The sequence below is a fragment of the Pezoporus wallicus genome, unplaced genomic scaffold (assembly GCF_028554395.1).
Source record: "Pezoporus wallicus isolate ANWC-B61680 ecotype Strahan unplaced genomic scaffold, APGP_CSIRO_Pwel_v1 contig_16, whole genome shotgun sequence".
Lineage (NCBI taxonomy): Eukaryota > Metazoa > Chordata > Aves > Psittaciformes > Psittacidae > Pezoporus > Pezoporus wallicus.
This window is the reverse complement of record NW_026641478.1, coordinates 2,986,933-3,011,872: the sequence shown is the minus strand read 5'-3', so window position 1 is coordinate 3,011,872 and position 24,940 is coordinate 2,986,933.

The following is a 24,940-nucleotide window of genomic DNA, read 5'->3' as shown; positions in this document are numbered from 1 at the left end:
GTGCTTATTCTTGAAATAACTGAATGAAATGAAACTAGCTGAACTGCAATTAACTTCGTTTCTTCTGGTCTTACTTCATAGCATGTAAACAATGTAAAAACCAAGAGGCAGCTGCAGAGAGCTCATGACCCACCCTCAGCTCTGGAAACCAGTCAAGTATTTCCATCTAACTGATGGATGGCAAGTGTTTCCTGAAGCCCCCCCCCGAAGCTTTAAAAAAGCAAACTCCTGGTTAAGGTGACATTTACAAGTAAAATCAGAGGAGTCTCGTTAAAGCCATCCCTGGACCTGTACTTCTTCAAGCCTGACCTTAGTAACAACTCATGCTTGGCACAAGGGCATGGGGCTCTGCTGACCTGGTGGCACATCCAGCTCTTGAAATGGGCATTGATGCAGGCTGCTAAAGTGCAAGATGCTTAGGATCTGGGGGAGATTTCTGACAGTGTGTTTATAACTTATGAGTTTTTTTTCTTTTTCTTGTTCCCCCCCCCCCCCCCCCAAGCTACATTTTGAATCACTGATGTGATTCTCAGTCATTCTTGTGCCAAGATACAAATCACTCACCTCCCAACAGCTATTCATGTGTCTGCAGCAAAGTGCTGTCTGTGTGGCAATTTGAAAGGCAATGAGGGAAAACTGGTACAGATCAATAATGGAGGATTTTTGGGGTGTTTAGAGCAGAAAATGGAATGAAGGATATTCTTTGAGGATAAAGCATCTGTTACAGCCCATTAGAAATAGGAGAACTGGGATTTAATGCTAAGTCTGGCACGTGGCACTATTATTGTCCTAACCAAATAAAGAATATGTGTTTACAAGGAATACATTAAAGCTTGATGAGCCATGGATAGCACCATAAAATATCAGTTTCTTCATGTATTTATGAGGTGAACAATGACTATTACTGATTTTGTAGAAAAGTCTATCTTGCATTAAAAGGCTCGTGATGAGGAATTTTATGGCCACAAACACTAATGACATTAAGACAGAGCTAGATGCTGCAGCCCACATAAGGAAATACGTTGTTTCAAAAAATGCTCTTATTACTGTGCTGTGCTTTGAACATTTTACTCCCTTCCCCGTGGGGCTGAGGTGAGCAGGCATAAATTTGGCCTTCCCAAGATAGGCAAGCAGTGACTTCTCCTTCACTGTGTTCGTGACCTTTTTATCTCTGAACCCTGTGAACACCTAGCACCATACCCCTACCACCACTGTCCTGGTTAAAACCAACCAAAATCTTCATGGACCCCTTCTGCAAGAGGTGGCCCCTGAGATGCATCCTTGAAGCACTACAGAAAAAGGTAGTGTGGTTTACAGGACACTTAGAAGAAATAACCCACATTCAGAACATCTGTGTAAAGGTTGTTTCCACTTTTAATGTTATTTAGTCTTTAAAAGGAGATAAAGAGAAAGCTTTCTTGCTTATGACAACATTTGTTAAATGGACTGTTAGTGAACATAAGATTTCATCTCCCCTTGACATGCAAAGAGGAGCCCTTTATGCAATTACATCTTTTTCCCATTTCTTTTTGGAGGAGGAGGGGTGCAGAGTTGTTATCAATAGAAGGCAGATCTTGAAAAGAACAATTTTGGCAGTTTTGTGCTGTGCAACCTCTCAGCTGACTGCAGAACAGTGTAACAGTAGAGTACCCTGTGTTTGCTTTTTCTTTTGGTGGAAGTATGGTGTGTTACTGTAACCCTTTTCTTACTCTAAGCAATGGGTTCCTTAAGCTGGCATGGCATGTAGTTTCTAGAATACTGCCAAATAAGGGACACAAAATATTTTAGTTGACACTTCGTACTGCTGCTGATTGCCAGCTTGAAAATTACAACAGCAGTGACAAAAGCTGAAAGATCCGTTCTGCTGGACTGATTCATAGGAAAACAATATATATTTGTGCAAGCTGTCATGGCAAAATCCCCTTGAAATGTTACTCAACATGACTGGATTGTAGAGCCAGGTCCTGTTTGAATAAGTCTTTAGCTTTCAGAAGAGCTGAAGGAGTATGGTTTCATCATTACTGCAAAAATTGATGCCAATGAAGAAAAGACTAATTTACTTGTCTCTTACTGAATCCTTGAAGACTTTTATATGATTCAGTGTGTTTTATGAGCTGTGTTTCCAGGAATGCTGGCAGAAAACAGGGTAATCGCTATTTCACCATCATGTCAGCTTTATTTTAACCGCCCTCCACTGACTTTTGGAAAAATGAGGAGGAATAGGAATCATCAACCAGCTCTGTTTGTTTATACCTCTGTCTGGTTATCCGACCTTGCCAGCCAGCCTGCTCTATCGACTTTACAGCACACATGGGACCTGTGAAATTACTCTGGGAGGAAGGAGCAGGGCAAAGCATGGAACAACTTTGTCCTCTGAGTAGAGAAGGCAGGAGGCCTCCCAGCAGCCTGGCCAGCAAAATGAGCTGTTCCCAAATCCACAGCTTGCTGTGTTTTCTGGCAAGCTGTTGTGCCGTATTGCTGCTATGGTGTTCTCACAAAGGTGACTGTCTGGATTGTAAACTGGGAGTAAAATCCTGTCCCTTCCTCTCCCTCCCCTCCTGCACCTGCCCCATTTTAAATGTTTTTATAGGATGGTGAGATAAAATATATAATAATTTTTTTAGGCTGGCCAAACCAGAATCTATTATCCAACTCATCCCAAAGGAGTGCTGCCTATGTATGCTCTGTCCATGTATATCCCATGCTCTCTGGGAGTGATGCAAGTGCACAAATATAAATCTCCGGTGCCCACTTGTTGAGGTTTAAGCCTTATACAGCCAAGGGGTCCATGGGGAGCTGGCAGAAAGATCCAAGAGCTTAAAAGAATCCTCTGCCTTGCAGAGTGATTGCAGGGTTGTTCTTCCCTCTGTGTTCAGGCACTTTACAGCAAAATAGTTTTATGAGTGTTCAAGAGACATTCTGAATCTTAAATTCTGCTGGTCAGTCTAGAAATCTCTCCTGCTGTCTCTAACCATGACCTGTGGCAGATGCTGAGGAAAAGGGTGACAGAAAAAGGACGTGAACAGTGAGACCTTGAATTTGCTATAATCTCAGCTGAAAGAAATCGGCTGCTCTGGGGCTTTGGAGATGAGAGCTGCATGCAGATGATCATACAGAGGTGCCACCTATCCCATGTTCATTCAGACAGTTGTTTTCTAAACCCTTTTTCCTGTGGGTGGCTGACATCACAGGCTGTCAGTAAAAATCATGCTACCACTCTATGCCTATATGAAAAAGGACTTCCTTCTGTTTGCTTTTAAAACTGTTCTGGGTAAATTCACTGAGAACTCTTTAGTTCTACTATTATGAGAAATAATAAGAATCATGAGTCACTTCATCTGCTTCATAGTGCTTAGGATTTTGCAGACCTTTGTCATATCCTCCTGGATATACTTCTCTCCAGGATAAAGAGTCATAGTCTATGGGGTTGACCCTTAATATGGAAGGGTCATTCTGATGACCTCTACTGCCCTTTTCCCTACCCTTCATAGCACTGTTAGACTGATCTAAAAATGGGGTGACTGCACTATGAAACTAAACAGCTAATAATGGCGTTTCTCTGTGTTTTCCTCTTTTTGACCACTGCCAAATATTGCAATGAAGGCTATCTGAGCAGACTTGCCTAGTACCAGGTATCCAGCCAAAGAGGTTTTAATGAGTTTAGTTTTCTAGTGACTATTTAAATGATACTAGTTTTTCCATACAGAATAGAACATATTTTGTTTATATTCTTTAGCTTATACCTGAAATATAGCACCAGGAAAAGAAAGGAAAAGAAAAAAAAGGCTCAGATTTCTAACTGTGGTTCCTGGTTTTCTGGTGGGACAGAGCTTGCATTTGCAGCCTGAATGAGTTGTTAGATTTTATACCTGCAACTGTCTCAGAACTAAGTATTACTCATCCCAGACCTCAGTAAAGTGTGTTTATATGGAATAAAGCCCACATTTGAAGGGGGAGCTGGAAAACCCACTCTTAAACCATTTGTTGAAAGCTGCATAGAGTTCCAAACATTAAGAAGTAATCCCAGGGAAGATGGATTAGTGACCAGAATTCAAGAAAAGAAGTCAGATGTGAATAATAAATTCCTTTCGTTACAAGACTGTGGTTTCTCACATGGGCACTTACATGGTACATATAAAACTATACATATGAGGTATAGTTGCCAGACCTCTTTTTCTTTACTTTTTGTAGCTTCATTTTATAGGCAGAATTAATGTTATGTGTTTTGCCCACATGAGCACATGTGGACAAAAAAAAAAAATATATATATATATATTTAAACACAGCACAGCTCCAAGTGTCATGGAAGATTTATATTGTAATATTTATAGCCAATATTCAAAACATTAATGCAATGGCCATTGACCCTGAGTGAGCTCAGCAATGCCGAGCAAGTAACCACACTGTTGGTGACATTATACTTTGCTCTGCCTGTCAGTCTGGGCAGTAGCACAGCAGATCAATGCTTTACTTATATTCCTGGGGATATTTCTGTTCATCATGATTGAAGACACACTGCTGTGATTTCTGTAACTTTGTTGCTATAGAGCTCATCACTGAATATAACATTGCTCTTTCTCAGACTTTAATGTTTTGCATAACGTATACTAATATTTTAGCCATTCTGTTTCTCTCTGCTTCCATTCCCTCCGCCCAGGACTAAAATATGCCAGATAAAAAGTTGTAAAAACAACACTAAAGAACTGAGTAGTGATACAGAGAGAAAATGAGTTTGGTCTTTCAATTTTCCTTTCTTAAACAATATCTATGTCTCTCCCCCTGAGTGCCATGAAATGTTAATAATGCCAAAAGTCTTGCTGTGATAACCTGATTTGAAATCTCCCTATATTTTGGCAGTGGCTGTGATCTGAAGCTTTGAACTCTTTAGGTTAGTAAAATCCAGAGGTGGAGTGCATGTGGAGATAACATCTGTTTGCAGCCAGTGGTGTCTTTTAAAGGGTAATCTCTAATGCATGGAGCTGTATTTCACTGCATCTCTTGCTGTGATTGCTGATCATGTAGACATACCTCAAGTGAATTTTAAATGTCTCATTTGGATAGGGCTACCAGAAAAGCAGAAGACACTTGGGGTTTAGCACCGGCTGAACCGCCTGAATGTTTTTCTCAGTTGTTGGGTAGATTTTGCTACCAGAGAGATCTAGTTTTAAATGAGGTTGAACATGTCTGCATATATTTCAGTTAGTTATATTCTTGTGCTAGCAAGAAAAGAGCCTTGTCCTTCTGAAAGCTAATTAGCTGTAAAGTGACAATAGCTTAGATGCATTGTCACCTGGCTGCAGCAAAGTCAGATGAAAAGTTTAGTATTTCCAGACCTGTTGTTAAGGCCATGAAAGAGAAGGGTTTGTGTGTTAATTCTCCCATTCTTAGGCACAGAACAGTGAATACTTGGTGATATGCATAGTTATGTCTGGTCTAGACTTAGACAGTCTTGTTCAGAATGTGTGGGTTAAAGCCCTTCCTGAATCTTCATTAGCGAAGACAGGCCTTCCTCATAGGAGAAGGAAAACCCCTATCTTCAAACCCGGGCTGATGGAGCTTGTCTAGCCTTGTACGGTCTTCCATCAAAGAGAAGAACACTCTTACAAAACCTACTACCTGTGGACTTTGCTGTCACTTTGCCTAGCTAGCTAGGCCGTGGCAGTTAAACCTCAGGTGTAAAGAGTGGGGCCAGTTCCGTGCAAGCTGTGCCTCACCTAAAAAATCCACTGCACAGGCTGGAAGGGCTCACTCCCACTTGTCTGTATGGACAGGTGAGGGTCGAAATGGTAGGTGACAAGGTGCATGGGAAGCTGCAGATCCAACCTTGCATGTGGGCGGACCAGCGCATGGGTAGCTCGAGATTGCGCAGGAGATGACAGTCCTGGTCAGAAACTCCCTGATTGCCTAAGCACCCTTTTCCAAACAGATTTGCATATCCCACATGCCCTTGGTCATCGTGCTTGTAGTAAGCATGGTTAAAGCCTTTCCCAAATCTTCGCTCGCGAAGCCAAGCTATCAAATCAGACTTAGTTCTTGATGACTCAGCTGAGTGAAGTCAATACACACTAAATCTGAGGTCTTGCTTCAGTAAGAACCTATTGCTGCTGTAGATTTTTGCTTCATTCTGACTTTCTTCTCTTTCCCATGATTTCCTTTTTCTTCACAAATGCCCTGGGAGCTCCTCCCAACACCATGCACCCTAGGCCCATACTCTCCCACCATACATACACACTTTCCTACTGCAGGTGGCTTAGAACATCTTCAATTTCCTCCAGAGATGACTCCCATATTTACAGTCTTAATCTCTTCTTTGCTGCCCTTGCTTTATTTTTGGCCTGTCTTATGTTTTCCAGTATAGATGTATGTGACAACTTTCTAGTGTCAGCCAAAACAAACCAATTTCCTTCCAGAAGAATGGGCAGAGTTCTTTTCTTGGAACCTGGCATCAATTTGATGGAAACACTTAAGGAAATAATATTTAAAGTAAATCTGCAGCCAAATAGGGGGAACAGTAACCCTTGATTGGTGGGAATGGAAGAGGAAGTAGCGTGGAAAACAGAGGAAGTGGGATTGGGGATAGTAAACGCTTCAGGTGGCAAAAATGTAAAGGAAGGTTCATTATTTCTGTGTTTGCATTACAGCTCTAAGGCAAACATCCTCCCCAATGACTGCAGCTCTGCTTCCATTCAGCAAAAGTGACCTTCACCATTCTTACATGTTGTACTTCCAGCTTCTTCAGCTCTTTGTCCACAGCAAGCACCAAATGAAATAAAAACAGAAGCATAAGCTAAACTGCACCCTGTTGTATTACAAACATGTTTCCTGTAACTACAATAAAATACTACTGCGACAAATCCTTAAGTAGAGGTCAATAAAGCAATAATACTGTACAGTGGAAACTGATCATTTAACATAATGAGTGATTTATTGCACCATTAACTTGACCTTAGCTTTGTCTTAGGGCAGTTTACTAAGTGTGTGCTTTTTAACTACTGAAAGAAACTGTTTCTTGAGGGAAATAAGTAAGAGTCTATAAGTTATTGACAGGTATAAGACTGGTCCTTCTGTCTACCAGAAAAATCAGGTCAGTAGAGTGAAAGAAAACCATGTATAATTTGACCATTTTCAGCCATTATGGTATCAATGACAACATGCAAATATATGAAAGTAAATGCAGTGAATAAATAACAGGCTGTGGTAACTGATGTTAAGAAATGTAGCCTTTGGGAGACGGATTATTTTTGTTTACCTGCAGCAGGTATGAATTTAGTATAAGTAGCAAAATCCTGGCAGACAATGCCTTTGGTTAGTGAGTGGAGACCTGTCATGGCATGCCACCTTCTGATTGTGTCACTAAAGAGATATTGTAGGGGACGAACATTGCAAGAGTGAGAAGAACTTGAAAGCTTTATGAAAGGAACTAATATGACTGTGGTAGCAGAGCACAGGACTCAGAGACCGAGTAGCTGCTGTCACAGAGGCCTATACTTTCTTCTGGATGGTCAGGAGGAACCGGTCCCTGACTGTCGTCCTCCCCAGCTGGAGAACATCCCTTCACTTGTACCTATCCTGTCTGTCACTGACATTGGAGAGCTTAAAAATGTTCTTTGGCTGAAGAGGTGTGGGCTAGCCCATATTCAGGACTGGACCTAGACTTTAGGTGGATTATCTTGCATCGAGATGTGCTTACTAAGACAACTATTTATTTGTTCCAGAGTGGAATATTGGTGAACTAACATATGTCCAGTGGAGATAGGACTTCAGTGTGAAACAGTAGGGTGACCGTAGGAATGCAGCTTTGAGAACATATGTGTAAGGGAATCAAAAATGTTTGTGACAGTTCTGACACAGAGGCCAGCTGGCATGGAATGGCCTTTGACCATTGTGCAATTAAACCTCTTAGCTTCCAAACCAGGTGTTAGCACTTAAAACTGAGCATGGTCCCTGACTTGTGCTCAGGAGAGAACTATTTTGGGAGAGATCTGTTTTATATTGAAACCATGCCAGGGTCTGCTCCAACAGTACTGAGAGATGGTTGAATTTTATTGCCCTGAAACACACTAATTTATTTTATGTATGTTTTTTTAGAGATTTAGAGTGCTGAGGCAAGTTACTTGGGACCTGTACAACACTTCTGATATTTTTATTTCATGCTAGTGTAGCTCCATCCCTGGCAGTGTTCAAGACCAGGCTCGACGAGGCCTTGGGTGAAATGCTTTAATGTGAGAAGTCCCTGCCCATGGCAGGGGGCTTGGAACCTGATGATCTTAAGGCCCTTTCCAACCCTAACTATTCTATGATTCTATGATTCTATGATTCTATGATTCTATGATTCTGTGATTCTGTGATTCTATGATTCTATGATTGAGACTGTGCAAGCATTATTACAGGTGACAGATAAGAGACCTGGTAATACAAAAATCCTAATAGACAGGGAGATAAGGTAAGCTAGCCTATAAGGAAGTGATGGGAGAAGCTGGGGTGCTAGGTGAAGGAATGAGATGTGTGCCCAGTCTGAAGCAGGCACTCGAGGTGTGGGAGTGGGGAAACAGAGAAGCCTCTGTCCAGCAGGGAGAATGGAGAGCCTGAGATGCAGGACTCGGGTAAGGAACTGGAGGAGCTGGAGGGCTTGGGAAATGCAAAGGAAAGGGAAGGAGACCTTGATACTGGAGAAAATGTTGACAGTAAAAGCTCTGGCATGAGGATAACAGAGCATTGTTAGAAGCTGTGGCATATGCATGAGTTGGCCATGTTGGGGTGGGGAGAGGAAGGTGAATCATCTGCTACTGCAGAGTGTGCAAGAGGATGCTCAGAAATAGCAAGAGAGGGGAAGGCAGCAGGTAGGCTTTGCTGGAGGGGAGAAGGAGAGGAAACTTAGAGTCCCTGTTGGATGCAATGAAGTGTGTGACACACTAGGCTTTAAAATGCTAATAAATCAATGTCAGGAGCAAGTCTGCCAACAAACATAGGATGAGCAAAATAGAAACTGAAAACCTCAATATCATCCTGGGAAAAAAACACATTTTTAAATGCTGCCTGCCTCCTACATGAAGCTGAACACATCTGAAAATATCCCCTAATTTGCATATAAATAGCTACATAAATTGGGCTTGATCTTGCTTTTGGTTATAAACAGAGGTATGGGAACAGGAGGCAGCACAGTGCAGTAAATGTTGTGCTGAACTCGGTTTGCAGCTCTGCTCCAGCATTACTTTCTAACCTCAGGTAGGAGGCCCCTCAGACAAAAAATGACACAAAGAATCTTTATCGTAGAGGATCGTAGGAGTAGCTAACAGTGACAGAGAGAGCTGTCTTTCTGGGATATTTAAACTGTCTTCCTTAATTTCGGATATTGAAAAGTTATTCAACTAAGTCTGAGACAATTGCCTTAGGCTTGAGTAATACTGAATGGAGGGAACAGGTGGAAAGCCATTCTTCTGACCTGCTATAAATGCCTGTGTTGGTGTTGGCATAAGATGAATCGCCTTTGGAAGATGGGAATCTATTAACAGTTATAAAAGGAACATAGTGTAAGTACATTGCATTCAAATGTCCAAATGGTAGGCATCTGAACAACAGCAGAGGACTCTAACCTGACTTGTCATTCTTGCAGGAATTTGTCAGAAAATAGTGGCAACACTTAACATTCTCTGTAAGTGTTTTTGAGAACTTGAAATGTGACATGTAAACATACATATTATTAGTTGCAAAAATATCCCCAGATTTCACATTTGTAGCACTTGAATGGTCAGATTTTGCCACAACCAAAATATTGAAATCTCAACATTTCAACATGTTTTTCTCAGTCCTTTTTCTCTCCAACTTTAATAACTGAAACCAGAAATATTTATATGTAACCTCTATGCAGGTCAAGTCACACTGCATGCAGATGATGAAGTTTTCTTCTAGGATTATTAAGCCTATTATTAGAAAGCAGCTTCTTTGGCACAGTTATTAAAAATCTCAAATAGAAATAAAATCTTTTTATAAATATAAGCTCTCACATATACTGGAAATGAACATTTTTTGGATTAAGTTTCTTCCCAGCCACCACTTGGAAATGGTTATACTGAAAGATGACAGGGGGCCATGTCAGTTTTGTTTAGCCATCTTTTGGCTCAAGCTAAACCCCGTGGTGATAGAGATATGTCCCTGAAAAGGCAACTCATTCCATCCTAAAACAAACACCCAAGGCAGATGAGATAAATCATTGTTTTCCCTATTGAATTCTGAGAGAGTGCCGTTTAGATTAAGGATATTTACATGTTTACGGTGAAGACAAATGTCTCACGCAGGGTGCTTCACTTGAAATATCATTGCCATTGAGTTCAAAATACCCCAGGATCACCAGTGTTACTTCTGTTTCCACAGCATCTTCTCCAGGAATTTAGAAGTAGTGAGACTGCTGGCAGCACTGAATCCACTCCTGCATCATGAGCAGTGACGACAAAAAGCATTTCGTCAGACCCTTTTTTAAATGCAGTCAGGTTCTGTATCTCCTCATTGCTTCAGCATAGTCCTCCTTATGGGAGCCTGGTCTATAGCATCAGTTTTATTTGGTTTCAATTTTGCCAGTATCGCTTGTTCCAGCAGGAAGAATGATGAGCAGATCTTTGCTGCTCCTTCCCTGGTCCTTTCCTGCTTGGGGCCCTCATTGCATACCTGTCCTCTTGGCAGACTGCACAGACCTCTGGATGTGCTCAGCTGACAAACCTGATGGGTCTCAGTAAGAGCCTACAACCACATTCTGGCTCCTTTTTTTTTTCTGATACTGATACACACGTGTTGCCCTTTCTCTTCCTCTCTGGTTTTTGGCTGCACATCTCCCTGTCTTCGTTTCGATGCTGTATAGTCTACGTTTTAGGTCATAATCTTCTCCAGTTTGTGGTTCTCAAATACCTCAGTCATCTCTCATTGCTTTACCTCAGGGCTAGTTTCCCTCACACTCATTCTCTCCTCACTTCCTTTTTTTTTCCCTGCTTATACTTTGTGTTCTTCAGTGTAGCGAACCTGTTCCTCAGCACTATCTCTCTGTATAGCACTGCTTTTTCTGGTTTGTTATAATGCTCATGCTCCCATTTGTGGGTAACAATCTTCATGTTACCCACAAATTATTATGTTACCCAAATTATGCCTGTGTCTATGTGTCCTGTACTTCTCCTGTTTCCCAAACACAGATACATCCCCTAAAAACATGTCTAAAGGCCTCATTCCCTGGACAAATGCATAACCTGCCAATGCTGTGTTTGTGAGGAAGTCTCTGATGTCTGAGTAAACCAGTTCCATAGAATACTGTAACAGTTTCTTATCTCTATTGAAGGGTGGTTGTTATACCCATCAGTTTCCAGGAGGTCCAGCCCTACCCATAACAATAAATAATTCCCTTGCTGGAACTCATATATTATTATTCCTTTGTTGGAGCTGAGCTGTATCAGAGCCGCAGGCAGTCAAAGCCTTTTAACTGTGCTCAACATTAAACTGTTGCAGGTGGTTAAATGTTTTGCCCAGATAGTGTTACAGACTTGGAAGCATCTAGCACAAATACAACCCCATCATCAGCTGCAGCCTCAAGAGTGGAAAGCCACTTCCATGCCTTTGATGTTCACATCATAATGCACAGAGATATCCACGTCATGGGTCAAAAAACAGGAACAAACAGGAAAGCCCACACTGAAAAAAGGTTGGGGAAAAGTATTGAAAGGAGTTGAGCAGAAATCCCTCTTACTAATGTTCATTTGATAGGGTTGGGTCTTTCCTACCAGACCCTCTCTGGTGGGCTGGATGTTGTGCCTTCCCTTTCTCTGGCAGCAGACCCTGACTCAGGGTATTGCCTCAGCCTCAGAGAGGTTTCTTCTGATATTACAGATCCTGCAGGGCTTTGGCAGCAGAGCAACCTTCTTTGCTCACTTCAAGAAATGGATTCATGTTGAGAGTTGAGGGAGTTTGTACACAAGAAGCTCAAGAATATGTGTGCAAGCTCTTACAGAACTTCATGGGAAATTTGCCAAAAAGTTATCAGCTTCAGACTAGATTAATTTTCTTTAACCTCCCACTGTGGGACAGTTTCTGTCAGTGTAAGCCACTGAAAGATGTCACGGATCTGTAGCTCTACCAGAGTAGGAGATTGGCATGGGGAATAAAGGACTAGAGGGCGCTTGGGTTGGGAGGCAGAGGTACTCTGAGACCAGTTCTGACGTCAGCTAGACACTTTTTGTTTCTAGCAAGCGATTTATGACTTGAAAACATTCAAAATTCAACATGAAACCAGTAGAAAATACAGGTCAAATTGAAAGAACAGCTCTGTGGAAGAAAAGCAAGCAAAGAAAAACAACAAAAAAACCAAACCAAACCAAACCAAAAAAGTGTTGGCAATGTCAAAAAGATTAGCTTCAGCACTTTCCAAACATGAATTTTTTGAGCTGGATTAAAAAAGAGCATTTGCTGAAGGAACTCCAGCTGTCATAATCCTGCTGCTTAAGGCACCAGCCCAACATGCTGAAGACCTGAAAGCCCATCCCTATCTGATTCTGAAAGGGAGTTTGAATATCTGTTGTCTAAGGAGACTTTTCCCGCTGAGCAATCATGCACTGCCTCTCTCTTCTTTCTCTCTGTTGGACCTGTTCCAATTTGAAATCAAATTGTTACAAAGAAATACTCCCTGGGAAGAAGCAAGACTCCATAGTCTGGGAGTCTAGAGGAGGTAAACCTGAGCTCAACTCTTTCTTCCAAGTTGCACGGCAAGAGGGAGTTGGGCCGAGATGAGTGCTGTAATCAGCTTACTCCAGAGAGTAGTGACAAATGCTGCTTCATCTCTGTGGGTTTTTTTGAATGGCTCCACAGACTAGATTATCATGCACACCATGTTTTTTTATTTTCTTTACTTAAAAAAAAAAAGCAACAAAAAACCCCCAACCTAAAACCAAACAAAAACCCCCCTACCGCAATATCTGGAAATTAAAAGAAACCCCTCACTCCCATCTGAATGAAATTATTCATGTTTTGTTCTATCCAAACACAGTTTATTCTTTTTGTGACACTTTCTTCCTCCAGATTTTTATTTTGCTTCCACAACTTTTCAGTTCGCGTGCTGAGACAAATAAGTCATTCTTGTGACACATATTCAGCTTCTACTGGACTTCACTGGACAATCCAGAGGAAATTTGTAAAGGAGAAACATATATTTTACTTTGTTTTTTTTTTTTTCTCCATAGGAGTGGGTGACTGAATTGTCCTTTTATTTCGGTCCTTGTTTAATAGCACTCCACCAATTTTATAAAATCATCTTTAACACATCAGAAAAAATGACCTCATGATCTGGTCCATTAAAAACAACTTATGAAAGGCACAAACCCCACAGATTATATTACTATCCCATTATTCCATTTTTTCTGGGAACCTTTTCTTTCTGTCATGCTTTATTGTACAAGAGAGAGAATAAAAATGTTTTGCAATAATTTCTAGGCTGCTTTACATAGTGTACTATGTGACATATTTTAATGTTTCAAATCCTTTAATCTTTCAAGTAAGAAACATATCCTAACTTTACAACATTGGTCTTCCAGGAACTTGTGGGAATGAAGGATTTAGAAAGGCTATGGTAAAGGTATCACTGCACATTACTATTGCTTAACAGCTATTACTATATGCAAATTCAGACACTAGTGTGAACTGAACACATTTGGCAAATAGGAGGGGAGATATATTAAAGAACTAAAATTAGGGTCAGTAAATTCTTTAACTAGGAGTCAGGCTACTTGCAGAAGGATATAATTTCTTTTATTAAGATTTAGCAACTCAGGTGTCACACATGTTGTATTTTCTGGGTTTGCTGAATGCTGACTATCAAGGAAGGGACAAGAACAATTTGGGTGCTTAGTTGGCTAGATATGGACCGTGTTGTCTATTACCTGTTATCAGGATGTTTTATGTAGAGACATCCTTCAGTAAAAAAGGCTGGGCATTCCCTATGGCTCATCTAGGGCCTTCCTTATTGCCAGGGTGGTTCTCATCTGTGGACTAAGATTCAGGAGCTCAGTAACTGAGGTAGAGTTTTGCTGCTCTGCACACTGTCTCTATGTACTGAGCAGCCAGCAATTGCAATGCAGATACACAGCTCAAAATGGAGGAATAATGCTGGAGATGAGCAAGAGGGGCTCTTGAGCTAGGGCTTGCTGCATGTTCTCATGTTCTCATGTTTCACATTTTCTCATCTACTGAAATAAAGACGATGGTAATTAACTGCCTACCTTGCATAGGTGGTGTGAAGTTTAATTAGCTCATGTACTCTTCAGCTGCAAGATAGCTTCGTGCTGTATTGTTATAGTGCCACTTTTTAATCTAGGGTGAGAAATAAGACACAATACTCAGAAGCTGCTTGTATCTGAAAAGTGGAAGAGGCAGAGCAGAGCGAAGTAAGAGAGTTCTTTCTGGCATGGCTTTCAGTCTGTGATAGTAATGGTCTCGAATGGAAAGGCTAATCAGTAAAACCACCCTTGGTAAATCCGGCCATTAGGAATAAAATAATTTCCAACCATCACCAAAGGTACACAGATGTACTTGCATGTCTAGTGACCTATTGGGTGTAATATAGTAAGACTACCTCAACAGTAGCAACATTTTTGACAAAAAATGTAACTTTAAAATCTGCTTCGCTTGGTGTAAACAGTGCATTTATAGTCTGCTTGGCAGTGGAGGTGATTATCTCCCAATGAACAGAGCATTGTGGTTAGGGGAAAATCATGACACAGGAAGAAAAGTAACTAAATTTTTTTTCAACAGACTTATGCATGTCTTGCTCTGATTATCGTAGTTAGCTTTTCTCCTGTTTTTCTATATTCCAGTAGACTACTAAATCAGTAACAGTCTCTACAGTGTCTGAAAAAAAGTTCAAGATGAATGAACTTTCCCATATGGATGTAATATTTGCAGCCGTAAATAAATTCTTAAGGTTTTTGTCAGGCTTTTCACACACCCACAGACTCTGCTATCAGCCAGTATATCTTTGTTTAAGCCACTATGAGATCAGATTTCCCTGGATGAAGTGTTGGCCGAAACGGGTAGAAAATCACACTGCAGAGAAACTAGTATTTCCAAGTTCTGCCTTCCCTTCCACCTCAAGCAGAATATTCTCTTTCCCTCTGCTTTTCTTCAGGATTTCCTACCATGACATCTACTTGAAGTTGGGAAGATGTAGATAGTGTCCTTCGTGTGCATTTTTTCTAACAGCAGAGGGGACCTTACTGTTGGACAAATGGGGTTTGAAAAGTGCAAAGCACAGCAGGTCATCTGGAATTGTTGCTGTCTTTTCCTCTTCTAGCAGGACATCTGTTCAGCTAGCTCAGCTTCATAGCTAGTCCCTGTGCAACAGCAAAAAAAAAAGCCTCCATGATTTCTCCAGTGATGTTTGAGAGTATCTCTTACGACTCCTCTGCAGCATACACAGGGGTCCAATGAATGCTTTCAAAAAAGGTTTGCTTGCAGCTATTCACATAATACTTCATATGGTACTGTACTTTCCTACAGACCTTAGCTCTTCACCTCTGAAAGCTCTCCCTGGGAGTCAGATATGCAGATACTAAAGCAGTGCAGTTGCAGAGGATTATATGGTCTCATCAGTGACTCCATTAGACAGAATAAAAAGGTACCCTTTTTATCAGACAGAGGAAGAACATGAAGTCTAGAACCTCATCATCTTTCTGGAAGTCAGAGCAATGCTCTGTATACATTTATTTTTGCATCTATGGATGTTAAGAATTTCTTATTTCGAGGGAATTGCTTCTTTTCCACAAAATACTTTCTGTAGACTTCTTTCATTGTGAAGCCATGGCAACTGTAGCCATGGCATTTACCACCTATAAGAATTATTAATGCTCCACAGTTGAGCTGGATTTAGTAATTAACAGATGAAAGGCAATGGATGAATAACAATAATACTTCTAATCAGCATGGTGTATCTTACGTGTGTGCCTAACTTCTGTACAGAATAAGAATCTGATGAGGTCAGCTACAAAATAGTTCCTACAATCACAGAAAAATAAATGCCACTGAGGAACTTTGTAAAGTCCCTACTCATCCTACTGCCCTTAGGTGGAATAAGTTACAAGGATTAATTATCACTGTGCTGAAAACCTTACTGAATTTTGCACAACCTCTTCTTACAACATTCCTATGATGGAGATTCCCTCACCTACCAGGGTGGGTTTGACAGTCTTATTTCAGTACTCTGATATCCTCACTGTTTACCTTTTTCTGCACCTCTTACTTGGCTTATCCAACACAGGCATGGAGAACAGCTGTGATACCCTTTTTTTTAAGGCTGTTCTGGGAAAACAGTAAAGAAGCAGCAGCACATGTCCACCAATCACCTTTCATATGAGTTGTTTACTAGCTTCAATGAGCCAAATTATGTGATTCAAGGTCTTGCTCACAATTAGAGTTCTGCAGCTTGACTAGCATGAATAGGTAACTCTTTAGATGGTGGTTTCTGTAGGACTATTTTTCAGTGATTTTAAATACATTTTCTAATGCATCTTTAGCAGCAGTTCATAACATTTAAGAATTGTGGCATTATTGAAATTTACCTTTGAAATTTTATTCAGTTGAATAAAATATGCCAGTAAATCCAGAAAGAGATGGTATAAATATATTTACTGAATATATTTACATCTGCTAACTTTTTGATCGTCATGCTTAGTCTTCATAGAATCACACTTAGTGAATCACTCCCAGCGGCAGGATGGACTTCTATCTCTGACTTTTCATGTGGTGCTAAGTAAATGGTTAATAAAGAATTCCCACCTTCCCAAAATGTGTTTACTTTTGAGTTCTCAAAACTTAAACCCAATCAAGCCAAATTTCAATAACTGCTAATCAAATTCATATACAAAATATTTTTGTGGTTATGTGAATAAGCCCAGAAGACTGACTAATCACACATTAAGGTTGTGAAAAAGGGATACATATTCAGGAGATGTAAGAGTTCCACCAGGAGTATGTAATGCCCCAGAGTTCACTGGCTCACATTCAAGATCACATTAAAGTACTTTAAGCTGTAATGCTTAGGTGGGATTCATTATTTTGCTTGGGAAAAAAACTGAGTCTCTTGAAGTTTAAGCAACGTATACTTAGGGATGCATCAACTTCCTTTCAGAACTAGGGTTCAAGACATCAGGCCTGTACTTTTAACACATGGTAAATCAATAATTGTGTTAGGTACAGTTTTATACATCCAATTTCATCACCTAATCCCTTGTTCTGTGTTTATAAACCAGACAGTAGGGCCTAAATTCTGTCTCTCCTTTATCAGTTATACAAAATTCAAGATTTGACACTTTCCAGGGCAGCAATGGCCGGTGACATCTGGCATCCCTGTTTATGTTCAGATCTGGCCTTTGAAAAGCATAGTGACAGATTTGAAAACAGAAGCAGTATAACTGGGCCTTACTTAGATAATGTGCCAGATGTGCAATTAAGTTTTATGCAATATTAAAGTCCATATTCATTAATTAAGAAATTTGGATATCTCAGCTATATTCCCCTGAAGAATTAGCCAATCAATGCCCCAAAGGACAGTGCATGTTTTGAAACTGTCTATTAGCAAAAGACATTAACAGATAGACATACATTAAGAGATCTGTCATGGGAAGAGCATCTGAATACATCTCAAAGCCCTAGCACAGTATGGAGGAGGCTGTATCTATACAGCAGAATTAAGGCAGGATTGTAGCCTGAGCTGGAGTACCTGTGATAATGTAATCTCAACAGCTTTAGTAACAACCAAGACAATGTTGTCAAGTTTGTACTGTGGTGTAGCCATGAAAGTCTGTAATGCTGCATCTTGCTAGTGATTTTTATCTGTTCTAGTAAAATCTAGTAAAAAAAAAAAAAGGTAGGACAAATGTGGCAGTTTCTGCTGCAGACACACATCCATTTAACTGTGAGGCATGAAACATTGATTTCAATGCTTAAAAAATGCTGTGGGTTGGAGTAAACTGTGTAATCCAGGAAGAGGAAAGAGGCCAGTTGGCAACAAATTTCCTGCTGCCGTTATTACTGTAAAAACTAAATCAAGTTTTGTGTCTGGATGCGGTTGCTAAAAAGCACAACCTTTTTAAAACCTACTTTTCTTCCCTTTCAAACTCCTGAGTCTAAACAAGCTCCACACATTTTTCTCTGGAAGCACAGCTTTAGAAAAACCAATGGATTAAAGTAGCCCAAACCAGCATAAGAGTAAGAATTTCCATTTGGTGAATACTGCTCAGATAAAAATAACTTGTTTAATGGGGGAAAAAAAGTGGGAGGAAAGAGATTCCTTAACAGAAAAATAGCCCGTGTACTTTATTTCTCATTAATGATGGAGCTTTGTAAGCAGAGCTTTAGTTTATATCTTTGCATTCTCTCTCTGTAAACTGTGGAACCATGAAATTAATTACATGTATTTGTTTCCTTGAACATCCTCCTCAGTTGCACTTTGCCCACTAATCTCTGCTGGAATTAATTACAATATCCCAAACCTCTGTTAAGATGTCAACTGCTTCTGGTACAAAAGAAAGAACTACAACAAAAATATTTCCTTCTTTTCCTCCAGAAGCATGGTTTTTGCATACAGGATTGGGAAATGACAGTTCACTCTGGGGTTTATCTTTGACATGAATGGGTTCTGAATTTACAGTATTTTTAAGATCCAGTAATTTGGGAAACAAAAGAACTAATTGAAATTTGTGCCTTGTTTAGATACAGATCTTACAGTGTCTTAAGCTGAGGATGTGGAATTGATTTTTTTTTTTTTTAGCTGGAGAAAGAAAGCTTGTGCCTGTATAATTTTTACAGCAGGGGCTGAGGTGGGGTGTCTATGTTTTTGCCAAATGGGACTGGTGGCATGGAAAAAAACTCTGTGTGTGTGTCTGTTGAGGAAAAAGAGAGTGGATCTGTCAAGATATCCATCAGTATACCCACAAGAGATTCCTGTAGGAATGGTAACCGGTCAGGCTATGAGAAACCCTAACAGGGTCTTTTAAAGGAAGTGCCAGACTGTCAAGGAGAATTCCCTTGGCCACATGTAAATATGTCATGGCACAAATTATTTCTGTATCTGGTCACTGCAATAGACATGTGAATATGAGATAAGGTGTCCCAGGAAAACCACGTGCGCTAAGTCCTGCAACAGAATGGTGTCTCTTTTGCAGGCACCTTGCCTTCTGTCTCTTGTTTCTGTTAACAGAATCATGCCTCCTAGAAAGAGCCAAAGAAATGCTGTCTGTCATGTCACTCTGCTACAAAAGCTGGTGAGACAGACAAGGGTGCCTAGCCCAGATGCAAGGGGTATACTAAGGATTTAAACAAAGACAGGTTTTTCTCCTTGGGAGCAAAGCCAGCTGGGCTGGCTCAGAGTTACCTGAAGCCTCTTGTAAAGGAAAAGTGGTGTGTCTGAGTCATACACATGGTGGGTCTTCCATAACAGAGGCATCTGATGGGTTTAACTTTTCAGAAAATTCAATGGTCACCAAAACCACACACAAAACATGCACACACAAAAACTGGAAAAAACCCCAACAAAACAAACAAACAACAACCCAGAAAACCAAAAAGGCTCAAAGATAGAAGGAATACCTTAATAGAGATCAGTAAGCTGGAGATTAGTTGGGACATGCAAGTTGTGGCAGCCTTTAAAAAAGGAAAAGAGAAACCACAAAAGGATTTGTTGAAGATACTAGAGAAACCTGAGGAATAAGATGAGGCTACATTCAAGAGCTCTGAGTCATTCAGAATAATGCGAAGATAACACCGGCTGTCCCTGTTGGTGTAAAGTAAAGCCTTTTATTGTAACTGTGTGGAAGTGGTAGTTTAGAAGACTATCCATGCAAGTAGGCTAATTTGTTGCTTTAATATGCCTCTTTCACCTCTTACGTCTAAATGCTTTCTTATAAATATGAAGTAAGCGAAATACCATTGGTCACAGTGTCTCTGATTGCCAATTCCCAAAAGGAAGCAATAAAGGCCCTTGAAACTGCTTGGATTTACCTGGTAAAACAAAGGAGGGATACTCTGTGTGCAGCAGCCAGATCCCAGTCTCAGAGTAGCATGAAGGCTCTGTGAAGGCTGTCACAAAGTTGATAGAAGGAAGAAGGAAGTCTTGGAGCTCTGTAAATGTGGCAGAAGTATGCTCCTATCTAGTAACAGCTAAAATACCTCACCCATTTTAAAGTATGAGAGATTGAATACTTTTTTAAACTTCTTCAGGCTTAAAGAGATTTACTAAGTGTAAATCAGCCTTGCAAAATCCCTATGGATGAAGATGAGATGGCTTTTTTGATGATTACCATATTGGGATGAGCATGTGAATTATCTCTCAGGGTTTTTTCATTGTCCCCAGGCCTGAGAGAAAAAGCTGAATGAGTGAAATTTACAGAAGAATTTTGAAATGTAGCCGAATTGTTTTCTTAGAGGCTCAGTTTAATGTAGAAAACATCTGTTTGCCTTTGAGTGCTCTGTGGATCATTTGGTTGTTTGAGAAATCCCATTTCACTCCTTTTCCTCCATTGCCTGGCTGGGAAGTGCTTGCTCTTGGTGCCTGTCAGCCAAGAGAAAGAAGCAACAGGAAAAAAAAAGAAAAAAAAAAAGAAGAAAGAGACAAAGAAGAAAGCTATTTTATGCACTCAACAACATACTTTTTATTTCTAGGAATGGGAGTAACCAGAACTTGGCACATTCTGCATCAGAGCAGTTCTAAGCATTCATGTCGGTATTCAAGGGCCAAATGTAACAGAGATAATAATAGATAGTAATTAGAGTCTTCAGAAAAACTATTTTGATTCCAATGGTGTTATTAGTAATATAAATAGTAGCATAGATTCCCAGACCCTCTAGGCCATGTACTAAGGATTGCATCCCTAGTTTGAACACAGTGGTTTGGAGCATGGATCTTCCTTCCCCAGAATTTTCTTTCCCTCTGAGGAATTAATTCCTCTTTCTGACTTAAGTTTAACAGCCCTTTAAGGCTTACAAAATATGCGCTACTTTTGCTTAACATTTGCTTATCAGATTTTGCATCATTACTTTTTTGTAATTAGAACACCTAGTGGGTATGATGCTAAACACTGTTCAAATTAGTGATATAGACAACTAATTTCCTATTTACATTCCTAAAAGGACAATATCTTTGCTTTCCTATTTTATGTTGGCTCTCTTACAGTAAATCTGAACATAATTTTCCACATACTTTGCTTTTTTAAAAAAGGAAATAATTTTTCCTTATTCCATTACTTGACTTTTTGTTATTCCGCAAAGGACTTACTTGAAACCAAGCTATAAGGCTTTGTTTTGGTGATATTTTCTCTTTTTGACATCTTCCACAAAGTTGTATAAGAAAAAAATGTTACTGCACCTGTTTAATTCTGTCTGACATTGCTAACACAAACAAAATTTATATTAAAAAAAATCCAAAACACATAGAACCACTGAGAAAAAAACCTTATAAGGAACAGAGGAATGTTCATCTTTATTTAATTGTGTGTCAGAAGCTACACCTTCCTTCCAGAATTTTGCAGGAAAAGGATGCTTTAGCAACATTCCTTTAGGTTAAAAGGACATGATTCAGTTGCTTTGGTATCAATCCTTTAAGATATTCAAGGGACTCCTGCATACCCACATAGCTGTAGGTCTTCTGGGGTTCCTCTGTCATGTTTTAGATAACCATCAGGATTCCAAATTGCATGACCCTGCTAAGTTTAGGTACCTGAATCACTTCCCAATAATCCAAATCTGGGACTCATCCTATCATTTTTCTATTATTATAAGAGACACAGTAATCACCTAAACACTGGCATCTATTGCCATCTGAGGCACCATGTGGTTTCTGAGGCACCTGTGTATCTACAGCACCAATAGGATCTACAGGACACTGTGCCCTCCAGGGCTGACAGCTGAAAACAAAGTGGAAAGAGCATACAGTATTTAGAACCACAATGTGTACCTACATTTAGGCACTGTGTCCTACCCTTTGTGTCTGTTTTGCTTCTTTATCATCCATAATAAATCCTGGAACTCTGTGGATGTGCTTTGCGGCTGGAGGGGCTTTGTAATATTTTTGCTACTTGATCTGTTAGATTGTCATATTTCTTGCAATGACATTTCTCTCTCTCTAGGTCCTCCACTCCCTCAGTAATTGCAAAGCATTTCATGTTCATGAGGGATTCCCAAAGTGGAAAGGTGCTGAATTTTTGGCATAGGCTTTTTTCATCTGTGTCAATTAAGCACTGAAATTAAATATGCGTTAACAAAGAATAAGCATTTGTTTAGAGTCTTATAACTTTAAAATACTATTCTTTCTCTGTCAGCACTCTCTTCACTCATTTCATACTGCATTTCTAAGCTCTTTTACAATCACAGATGCGCTTTTATGGTAAGTATGGTCTTTCTTTTAATGTACATGTACCGTATTTTATATAACACAAAGAAAAGCAGTGAAAAGGTGACTCTTAAAGTGACACAGCCCAACTGAGCTACTTGAGGTCTCCTACTGGGACTACGTGAGGATCCTTGGGCTTTTGCTCTCCCTTGCTTGCTACCTAATAAGCAAACACAGCGTTGAGGTTGAAGTACAGGGCTTTAACTCATTTTAAGAGATCTGAATGCTGAGTGTTAAGAGATCTGCTGTTAAGGGTGAGAAGAGTGCTGCTTTCTTCTCTCCCATGTGACCTTGGCAAAGTCACTCACTTTGAATTTCAGAAAAGGCTGTAGCAACTCAAGGTTCAGCCAAAACTGGAAGGCAGCGAAGCCCTTGCTGAACTGCCAGCAGCAAATGAGTCCCTGAGTCCCCAGATGCAGAAGAGGTCTCTGACATTGCCACATCTTCAGGTGGCCTTGTGTACCCAGGGTAGGACTAGCCAAGATGAAGGAAATAATACATTTTAATAGTGTCCTGTCTCCTTCTGTTTGCTTAGGGCACTAGAGCCATTGGGACTATCTCTGTGGTAGGGCAGCACAAGAAACGGTATCCTATCTTCCCAGGCTTGAATTAGTCCTCATAGTGTAGTCTCACGTCTAGGGTCATCTGCACCAAAGAAAGGGGCTGTTGGCAAAGTGTCCTTAATGACTTCTGTGCATTTTAGACCACTCAAATATTCAGAGATAAAAAGCCACTCAAACATAGTGAAGTGTTACCTAAATACAGCCAGGATTATGTGGCATGATGTGGAAGGTACACACTTCTGGTTTCTGTTGTAAAGGACTACTTCTATTTTTATCCTTACAAATATTCACATTTGTTATATTATCCTAAACATGTACTTTTCATTGTTGTTTTCTGTAAGCGTGGCTAACACACAGTTCCAAACGGTAAAATATAAACTATCCCTTCATCCAGAAAACAGCTTCTCTGGCTTGCAACTCAGGAGAAAATTCTTACCCACTTCTTTTTCTAGTAAATTCAGGTCAGTGTCCTCTTTTGGTTTGTTGCCCCATGTATGAGCAACAAAAGCACAGCCTGTTATCAAATTGGTATAAATGATACGCAGCACAGAGACAGAATTTAATATGTTAGAAGGAGAAAGAGCGCTCTTTCCTACCTTCATGCTGGAAAGTTTGGACTTGTGCATTCACATTTTAATAAACCACAAAAAGATCATCCAGCCAAGGTTTTTATGTGGCCTTGAAAATCTTCAGAAATGTGCTGGTGGCCCGGGCCCTGAGAGAGAAGGGCAGCACCCTTCAGCTGACACAAGGGGTTGAATGCCCAAAGGGACTGAAACACTCTGCTGTGAGATAAAGGTGATGGCACATGTCATTGAGCAGAATATCTTTTTACATGTGTGTTTGTCAATATCCTGGAAGTTATGTGGGGTTTTTTTTTGTTTGTTTGTTTTGCTTTGTTAAAAGCTGTAGGAGCTGTGGATATTCTTGCAGGAAATTTTGGGACAAGGCTTGTCTGCAGGCAGCAGTTCACTCCAAACTAACTGATCTACCTGGCTGCACTGGGGGACAGATGACTGGGATGAAGAGGCACCTGAGAGCTCTAGGAAAGATATCCCCTTTTGGCATTCTCATCTTTAAACGTTTTATAAAGGCCCTGTACAAGCTGGGGTGAGACGTGCAGCCTGGCTGCTAGGCCAGAGCATTGATGGTAGTAGCCTAGGAAGCTGCATGCTTCGCTAATGCTGCCAGGCATCTGCCTCCTGGGCTGGAGAAGATGAGTGACAGCATTGCAGCTGAGCACAGTGATCATCAGGATCAGCAGCAGTTGTCCTGTTTATACACAGTAGCCTAACCGTAGCAGAGTTTGTTGGCTCTCAGAAGCTGGACACTCCATAGAGACAACAAACTGTGAATGAGGTGCAACTGCAGAGGAAGACAGTGACAAGCTGTGCCAGTACTCACTGATAGTTAATAGGAAGAGTATTTGATTTAAACAATAGATTAGGGGCCAACTCATAACATGTTTTGTATTTTCCTTTCTCTCTCTCCCTTCTTTCACCCCCAGCAGTTCCTTTTGGTTAAACAATTTGTCTAACTCACAGCTTGTGCACTAGGAAGTATTGCTTACGGTTCAGTCGAGTTTCCCAGATTTCAAACAGTGCCAGTGGGTTTTTTGGTAAATACTCTTCATGACGGAAATGAGTCTTGTTGCCTGTCAAAGAGGGCAGAGGCATTTTTAGCAAGATGGGCATTAATAGGGTGAATGATCCCCCTTCTCCTTGGATCTGGGCATAAAACTGTGAGCCTTAGTTGTGAAATGTTTTTATTTTTTTTTTTTACTGTGGAATGTAATAAGCTAATCTTCACCACGATCAGTGTATATCCCAATATATACTTTGGTGTTCATGCTTTTCTCTGCCTGATGAGAAACACTGGCAAGCTTGCTAGGGCTGATGCATTTGCATGATATGCCCTGGATTCATCTCTCTGCTAGCTTTTCTAATCTCACTTACCTGCTACTATAATCATC